Genomic DNA, 9,546 nt, shown 5'->3' on the forward strand with positions numbered 1-9,546 from the left:
TGCCAACATCTGCGGGAGCATCAGCAGGCACTGCACCTTCCAGTTGCCGTCTCGGACCCTCCATGTCGGGTTCTGCATAACTGCGATCGATTGTATCCCCCAAGAGATCGCCGCTGGCCTTTATGCAGTGATTGAAGTGGAACCAGGTCGCTGATCCTTTGACTTGGACTGCCGTTCCAGTCGATCGGATCACCTCGTACGGGCCCTCTCTCCGGGGTGATGACCACTTTCTCTTGTGGACCTTTACGAAGACCAGGTCCCCAGGGATCAGTCTCGGTTTGGTGGCTTCCTTCTCCGCCTCCTTCACCCCCTTTCTCTCCTTTCTCTGCTCCTGTCGAAACACAGCTTCATGTATTTTAGTCACTTGCTGAAGATATTTTTTCAGATCTTGCTCAAAAATATCTAATGCCGGGCCCCTAGCCAGGTGTCTAAATGGCGGTGCTGGCATGCTGCGGCCTGTAAGCATTTCATGCGGTGTTAGCTGTGTTTGGCGGTTTACGCTGCTTCTAATAGCCATCAGAGCAAGTGACAAAGCATCAATCCAGTTAAGCTTAGTTTGCATACAGATTTTCAACAGTTTGTTTTTAATGACCAGATTGGCCCTTTCCACCTTTCCCTGCGACCCGGGACTATAGACACAGGAAAGGCGCTGTTTTATACTTAATTTCTGCATCAGCCCTTTAACCACCTTGTCGATGAACTCGCGGCCATTATCGCTTTGTAATATCGTGGGAATTCCAAATCTCGGAATGACCTCGCGACACAGGAACTTGATCACTGTGTCCGCGTTCTTGTGTTTAGATGGAATGGCCTCAATCCAGCGACTAAAGCAGTCCTCTACTACCAGGAGGTATCGTTTGCCCTGCACTGGCGTTATCATATCCGTGTAGTCCATAATCAGATGTCTGAATGGTCCCTCAGGGAGGGGTGTGTAAGCCGCCACTGTCGGTACTCCTTTGCGCACATTGCCCTGTAAGCATGTTAAACACCTGGCTAGTGTAACGTCAATTTGTGCCTGAAGCTTTGGGGACCAAAATCCCATTTTCGTGATTCGTTTCAGGGTCTCTGCTCTTCCACAGTGATCAACACCATGAGCCTCAGGTATCACCAAGGACAGAAGATCGATGGAGGCGACTATCAAACCGTTATGACTCCTCCACAGACCATCTGCCCCCCTTACAGCCCCCCTCTCCGTCCACGACTGTTTCTCGGCCTGCGTGGCTGAGTCCTGAAGATCACTCAAATTATCCTCAGTTACCTCAGTCGTCAGTTCGGCCGCAAACATCAGAACAGCCGTGGACGGCACCGCAGCCGCCGCCTTCGCGGCCTCGTCCGCCGCGTTGTTTCCCGTCGTCACAAAAGACAGGTCTTTTCTGTGTGCCTGGCACTTTACGATAGCAATGCTTTTGGGCAACTTTACAGCCTGAATAAGCGCCACAACCTGCTTGTGGTGAAGGATCGGTGAGCCGTCCGATTTCTTAAAGCCTCTTGCCTTCCAAATGGCCGCGAATAGGTGGCATACGCCATGCGCATACGCAGAGTCTGTAAAGATGTTAACCGTGCGATCTTTAGCTATTATGCATGCTTCTGTTAGTGCTATTAGTTCTGCAAGCTGGGCCGAACATGGTTGCATGCATTGTCCGGCCTTTCTTGTTAGTGTTTCTCCGTTAGGTTTGCACTGTACGACGGCGTATCCTGACCTTAAATTTTCCCCCTCCCGATAGCAGGACCCATCCACAAAAAGTGAGAGTTCTGCTATCGCGAGCGGGTCGACTCCCAAATCAGGACGGAGTTTCACGAAAGCCTGTACCTCCACCTCGCACTCATGCGGTTGACCCTCGCTCGGGAGTGGTACCAGATCCGCCGGGTTACTGCCGTGGCATGTTTTTATCGTAACGTCCGAGTACTGCAGGAGCCTCATGTAAGCCTGTTGCCGTTGGCTGGTCAGAACAAATTTGCCTCTTTCAATCAAGTTTGCCAATTTGTGATGTGTCCAAATGCAAATGTCATATCCCATTGTCACGGCCGTTGCCTTCTCATACATCAAATGTGCTGCGGCCAGGGCCTGATAACAAGGTGGCAGACCCTGCTCTACCGGCGAAAGAGCTCTAGAGTAATATGCTATCGGTTGTTTTTTCCCACTCACCCCCTGTGTTTGAGTCAGGACAGCTGTCGCATGCTGCGCTCTATGTGAGACGAATAGGTGGAAACACTTCTCATAATCCGGCAGCGCCAGGGCAGGGGCCTGTAACAACAGACGCTTAATGTTTATGAACGCGTCCTCCCCCTCCTCGGTCCATGTCAAGGGAGCGCGAAGCTTGTCTGTACCCGCCTCTTTTATCATCATCCTCAACGGCGCTGTCGCTATCGTATAGTCCTCCACCCACTCAGAGCTGTACCCAGTCATCCCTAAAAACGTCATCATCTGTCGGACCGCCAATGGCCTAGGTGCCTTGGATACAGCTTCGAGTTGCGTGGGTGAGATGTTTTTTATGCCCTTTTGAATGACGCGAGACAAGTACTCAACTTTTGGCTGGCAGTACTGCAGTTTTGAACGGGATGCCTTGTGGCCTCCCACGGCCAATCCACTCAAAACTTTGATGGAGTCCTCATGGCACTGCTGACGTGTATCCGAGCAGATTAGAATGTCATCTGCATACAGTAAAACCGTGCTGAGTAGTGTGTCGCACACTCCTTGCAAGTCTTCCTTGAGCGCCTTCGAGAAGTAATGCGGCGAGTGCGCGAACCCTTGTGGCAACCGGGTGTAAGAGTATTGTTTCCCCCTGTGGGTAAAAGCAAACAGATACTGAGACTCTTTTTCCAATGGAACACTGAAGAATGCCTGCGTGAGATCAATGACCGTATAGTACTGCGAGCTACTCGGGATGTTTGTCAGGAGGGTGTGTGGATTAGCGACTTCCGCCTCTGGTCCAGACACCACGTCGTTCACCGCCCTCAAATCGTGTACCAGTCTGTACCTAGCCCTGTCCGCCTTTAGCACTGGGTGGATAGGTGTATTACATCTGGATTTGAAAGGGACGAGCACTCCCCCCTTTAACAGTCCCTCAATCTGATGTGATATAGCTTCCTCCGACTCTGGCTTCATTGTATACTGTCTGATAAAGGGTGGTCTACAACCCTTCTTTAACCTGACCTTCACTGGCTGTGCCGACAATATTAGACCCACATCTGTGTCGTGTTTTGACCACAACCGTTCCGGGGTGCGCGCCAACATGTCCTGTTCCAGCAAAGCATCCGCCTCTGGAATAACGCAAGGGTCTCCTGGTAATCTGATTACTTGCGGTTTTGCCAAAACTGAAAAGGAAATCATTATTTTTATGAAACTCCCATCTGCGCTGTTCCAAATTAGCGGAGATTCCGTGGAGACCCACCTTTGAGTCTCGGATTCCTGTATCATTGAACCTAGATGTTCGGATTCGTAACCAGGATTTATTCTCAGAGTGATGTGTGGGGCGGCGTCTCTTAGTCTATGTTGTTCCCGTAGATACTTACCCGTGTTAACCCTCAACGCCGCGCCCTGTCTCCCTACAATTATCGTAGATGAGTTAATCTGCACCTGCTCGGGCTGTCCCTGCAACCATGCCTTGTTCCTAACTAGGTCACTATTCGTCAAATATTGTAGTGTGCAATGTACCTCCATGTTTGTTTGTCTAGACTGAGGCAGTTGGGTTTTCAGAAATGGCTCCCAGGGGTCACAGACCCTTTGCAGCTCTGCATCTATGTTGCCCAGCCAGAACACAGTGGCCTCTTTCTCCCCCGTCCCTTGTAGCATCATTTGGTACACGTCTTGTTCAATTTGAATCCCCTCAGGCGTACATAGGATTTTACAGCCTAGTTTACACATTGCATCTCGTCCCAAGAGATTGCGCGGGGTGCTGTCCGAAATTAATACAGGTATTGTTATGGTCTTGTTGTTATACGTCATAGAGATTGGATCTGATGTGGGTATTAATTGTGTTTTTCCCGAGAATCCGACCGTCCGAACATACTGTCCAGACTGGGGTAAGTGAGCGGCGTATTTTTGCTTTATGCAGGAAAAACCTGCTCCAGTGTCTGCCATCATCTCTGTTAATTTGCCCTCCACTAGGACCTGCAGAATAGGTTCTTGCTCAGCTCCCTTGGAAACCACAATCATTTGATTTCCCCCCGTCGCATTCTCTGGGCACCCCTAGTGATTACCCCCCTGGTTTCGGGGCCCTCCTGTCTCCCCCTGGTCGTGGGGCCCTTGTGACTCCCCCTGGCGCACGGGTCTTCCATACTCCGAGCCGGGACGGTATGGTTGCCTACATCTCATTTCCCTGTGTCCCTGCATGCCGCAGTTCCAACAGTGGAAACGGGGAAACTGTTGTTCGTTCCCCGGTCCCTGTGTAAACCGTGGGCCTGATTGCCCATTCCCTGCCTGCCGCCTGGACGCCTGGTTCTGTGAACTATAGCCATAGCTTCTCACTACCTGAGGTGCAGGCGGGGGTCCCTGGTCCTGCATGGGTGGAGAGGTAGCAGATGACACCATTACTGCCTGCAACCTCCTTTGGGGCTGCAGTTGTTGCTGAGTTAACTTCCTTGAGTCATTTCTATCCTGATCCCTGACTTTCTGCTCCTGAGCCCTTTGCTTCTCCACACTATGTGTTACATGTGCACAGAACAAAGGATAAGTCATGTCCATTAACCCCACCACGTCTTCCAGTCTATTCTTAACCACCTCTGGAAGCCCTCTCATCACACTTTCTCTAAACATCGCCCTCTGCAACGGGTCTATTTCTGGGTTGTGTCCTAGCTCACCTCTCCACTCCTTCAGTATTTTGTTCACATAGGTGCCAGGCCCTTCCGTCTCCATTATGGGGTTGCCCGCCAGTTTTGCCGGATTAATACGTGATGGATATTGATTCCTGAGTTTGTACCACAACGCCGCTCTATGCGCGTTGAATATGTCTCCATCATGGGCCTGCGTGTCGCATGCCACTCGCATCGATGTATCACCCATGATGTCCCGGCAGGCACCAATTCCTAGCAAGCGCGTCAACAGGGATTTGACGTCACCCACTGCTAGCAGAAAAGATGACGTATTTTCCTCAAACTGCGTGATCCACCTGGAGGCTCCTTCTGAAAGGTCCGGTAGTCTTGCTATTATGCCATCGATGTCTAGAGGTGACCATGGCATGTGAAAGATATCGTTCCCCTTTATTAGCAGGGGAAACTGGCCTGTACTTGTCACACTTCCCAGGAATGTAGGGGCGAAAGTCAGGGTTCCTGTAATGTTTCCTTTCTCCTGTGCTGGTTTCGTGTCGTTCTCATCTTCCTCATCAGTCAACAGTTTGGTGTGGCCACACGCCCCGTGTTTCCCTGATGTCTGCTGTGCCATATTTTGACGGGCCTCTTCCTCTATCTTCCTCCCGACTCCCTCCCTCTGCCTGCCCAGGTTCTCTACCTCCTCTTCCTCTGCATCATACAACTTCCGACGTACTGTCTCGCCATATGCCGCCAGGACTTTCGGATAGAGATCCTGCGGGGTCAGTTTGGGGGGGGTATCTCGCCTAAGGGAGGTCTCTGATCTAGCGGAGGTTTCTGACCTAGCGGGGGTTTCTGACCTAGCGGGGGTCCCTAATTCCGTCTCCTCATATTCTCCTCTTATTGTCACAGTGCCCACCGGCAATTGCGTGACATAAGGTGGGGATGTTGGTTTCCCTATATCCGTCTCTCTCTGATTTAGCGCTAAAGCTTCCTGCCTGTATGCTCTCCCCTTCTGGGCGTAGAGCTTCATTACCCCCAACTCTTCTGTCCTCTTTTTCAACCTCTTTTTGCTGCTGTCGCCTGGCTTGTGGTTACGAATCATTACATTCATCTCTTCGCATACGTCGAGATCAAAAGTACCTCCGGAAGGCCATTTTGTGTCCCCGGCCTTTGTACGCCTCTGCCACCGGACACCAACCTTGAGAATTAGGTTCTTTATGAGCGGGTTCCGGTCTAACAGTATGTCCTCTGCTGTATGCATCGTTGTTTAGTGTGTATGTGTGTTTATTGTGTTGTGTATGTGTGTGTGTGGTTGTACTTCAACTACTACTACTCTACAACTACCACTCCAGGACACAGTTAACCTAGATCTACTACTACTCTACTCCAGGACACAGTTAACCTAGATCTACTACTACTACTCTACTCCAGGACACAGTTAACCTAGATCTACTACTACTACTCTACTCCAGGACACAGTTAACCTAGATCTACTACTACTCTACCCCAGGACACAGTTAACCTAGATCTACCAGGACACAGTTAACCTAGATCTACAACTACAACGCTACTACAACTCGGTGTGTGTGTGTCTGTGTGTGACTGTGTGTGTGTGTGTGTGTGTGTGTGTGTGTATGTCGGTGTGTGTGTCTGTGTGTGTGTGTGTGTGTATGTGTGTATGTCGGTGTGTGTGTGTGTTTGTGTGTGATTGTGTGTGTGTGTGTGTGTGACTGTGTGTGTGTGACTGTGTGTGTGTGCGTCACAACCCGCTGTCTATTGGGACACAGGAATGTGTGTGTGTGTGTGTGTGTGTCGGTGTGTGTGTGTCTGTGTGTGTGTGTGTGTGTGTGTGTCTTTGCTGTGTGTGTGTGTGTGTGTGACTGTGTGTGTGTGTGTGTGTGACTGTGTGTGTGTGTGTGTGTGTGTGACTGTGTGTGTGTGCGTACTGTGTGTGTGTGTGTCACAACCCGCTGTCTACCGGGACACAGGAATGTGTGTGTGTGTGTGTGTGTGTCGGTGTGTGTGTGCGTCACAACCCGCTGTCTACCGGGACACAGGAATGTGTGTGTGTGTGTGTGTGTCTGTGTGTGTGTGTGTCTGTGTGTAGTGACTGTGTGTGTGTGTGTTTCTGTGTGTGTGTCGGTGTGTGTGTGTGTTTGTGTGTGATTGTGTGTGTGTGTGTGTGTGTGACCGTGTGTGTGTGACTGTGTGTGTGTGCGTCACAACCCGCTGTCTACCGGGACACAGGAATGTGTGTGTGTGTGTGTGTGTCTGTGTGTGTGTGTGTGTGTGCTGTTTGTGTCTGTGTGTGACTGTGTTTGTGTGTGTGTGTGACTGTGTGTGTGTGTGTGTGTGTGTGTGTGTGTGTGTGTGTCTGTGTGTAGTGACTGTGTGTGTGTGTGTGTGACTGTGTGTGTGTGCGTCACAACCCGCTGTCTACCGGGACACAGGAATGTGTGTGTGTGTGTGTCGGTGTCGGTGTGTGTTTGTCTGTGTGTGTGTGTGTGTGTGTGTGTCTTTGCTGTGTGTGTGTGTGTGTGTGACTGTGTTGTGTGTGTGTGTGTGTGTCTGTGTGTGTGTGTGTGTGTGTGTGTGTGTGTGTGTGTGACTGTGTGTGTGTGTGTGTGACTGTGTGTGTGTGTGTGTGTGACTGTGTGTGTGTGTGTGTGTGTGTGTGTGTGTGTGTATGTGTGTATGTCGGTGTGTGTGTGTGTGTTTTCTACCACCAGGGGTCAGCAAACCCAAGAGAGAAAGAGATGTGATGAGTCTGTATGCTACACCTTGGCCCACCAACAGGGGTCAGCAAACCCAGGAGAGAGAGAGAGAGAGAGATAAAGATTTAGTGAGATGTGTGTGTGTGTGTGTGTGTTTGTGTGTGTGTGTGTGTGTATGTGTGTGTGTGTCTGTGTGTGTGTGCGTCTGTGTACAGACGTGTGTGTATTGTATGTGTGTATTGTGTGTGTGTGTCTGTGTGTGTATGCGTCTGTGTACAGACGTGTGTGTATTGTATGTGTGTATTGTGACACAGGGAATGTGTGTGTGTGTGTGTGTGTCGGTGTGTATGTCTGTGCGACTGTGTGTGTCTGTGTGTGTGTCGGTGTGTGTGTGCGTCACAACCCGCTGTCTACCGGGACACAGGAATGTGTGTGTGTGTGTGTGTGTCTGTGTGTGTGTGTGTGTCTGTGTGTAGTGACTGTGTGTGTGTGTGTTTCTGTGTGTGTGTCGGTGTGTGTGTGTGTGTTTGTGTGTGATTGTGTGTGTGTGTGTGTGTGTGACCGTGTGTGTGTGACTGTGTGTGTGTGCGTCACAACCCGCTGTCTACCGGGACACAGGAATGTGTGTGTGTGTGTGTGTGTGTCTGTGTGTGTGTGTGTGTGTGCTGTTTGTGTCTGTGTGTGACTGTGTTTGTGTGTGTGTGTGTGACTGTGTGTGTGTGTGTGTGTGTGTGTGTGTGTGTGTGTGTCTGTGTGTAGTGACTGTGTGTGTGTGTGTGTGTGACTGTGTGTGTGTGCGTCACAACCCGCTGTCTACCGGGACACAGGAATGTGTGTGTGTGTGTGTGTGTGTCGGTGTGTGTTTGTCTGTGTGTGTGTGTGTGTGTGTGTGTCTTTGCTGTGTGTGTGTGTGTGTGTGACTGTGTTGTGTGTGTGTGTGTGTGTGTGTCTGTGTGTGTGTGTGTGTGTGTGTGTGTGTGTGTGTGTGTGTGTGACTGTGTGTGTGTGTGTGTGTGTGTAGGACAGCTAGCCTCTCTGTAGCAACAACCTCACAAGCCAATAAGAAAACGAACAATAGTGTATCCGTAAACGTAATTAGTTTGACACAGAGAATGCCAGCTGTAATAGTGTGTTTTGAATAACAGCAGAGCGGCACCGGTTTTTGTTTTGAAAATTGAGAGTCTTATCTACAGAGGACAGAAGGCACAGTTATAACAAGGTGGTGAGGAATGTGGAGAGTGTCGTAAAGGAATCAGGGAAAGGGATCAAGGAGAAGTTTGAACAGATGGAGCTAAATTTGACCAGAGGTCGAAAACATGCAATTAAAATTGATTAGTGGCGCACTTATAGCCCGTTAAAAGAGGAATCGCCCTAGTGTAAACACCTCACCACTCGTGTTCATTTTCTAGTCGTCCATATCCGAAAACCAGTTCACACAGCCAGCTCACTTTTTCCTCCCGCAGAAACTCTGACGGATATTTATAATAACAAGCCCAACGCTTACCTTTTTTGTCGACAACCGGCAGAATGTCTACGGGAGATTCCAGGAACTGGCCGTATGAAAAGGCCCGGTGGAGCGATCTATCACGTCGGGGTCACCAAATGTTGTGGCTGATGGTTGTTTAACACAGCAGGAGACGATATTTCCAATTTTAACAAGTAGGTAATTTATTTAGGAAAAGAAGTTCTTAACAGCAAAAGCTATGGATCGAGCAGAGGATCACCACAGCTTGAACAAAAAACACTCTAACTCTCAATCCCTCTGCTTGTCCCCTAAATCCCCTCTCAGTCCTGCCCCCACATGACAGATATGATGACGTGTCATATCATGTCAGATCTGACATGACGTACATTAAGATGATACGTAGATTTAACATCGGAGAGAGATAAAAACATTAAGAACATCGAAGAGAGATAAAGACATTAAGAAGAACATAGATTTAGATAAAAACATTAAGAACATCGAAGAGAGATAAACAAGATATGATGTACACACACGATATGATGTAAAACATTAAGAACATCGAAGAGAGATAAAGATTTAGTGAGATGTGTGTGTGTGTGTGTGTTTGTGTGTGTGTGT

The sequence above is a fragment of the Notolepis coatsorum genome (assembly GCF_963971535.1).
Source record: "Notolepis coatsorum genome assembly, chromosome: 18".
NCBI lineage: Eukaryota > Metazoa > Chordata > Actinopteri > Aulopiformes > Paralepididae > Notolepis > Notolepis coatsorum.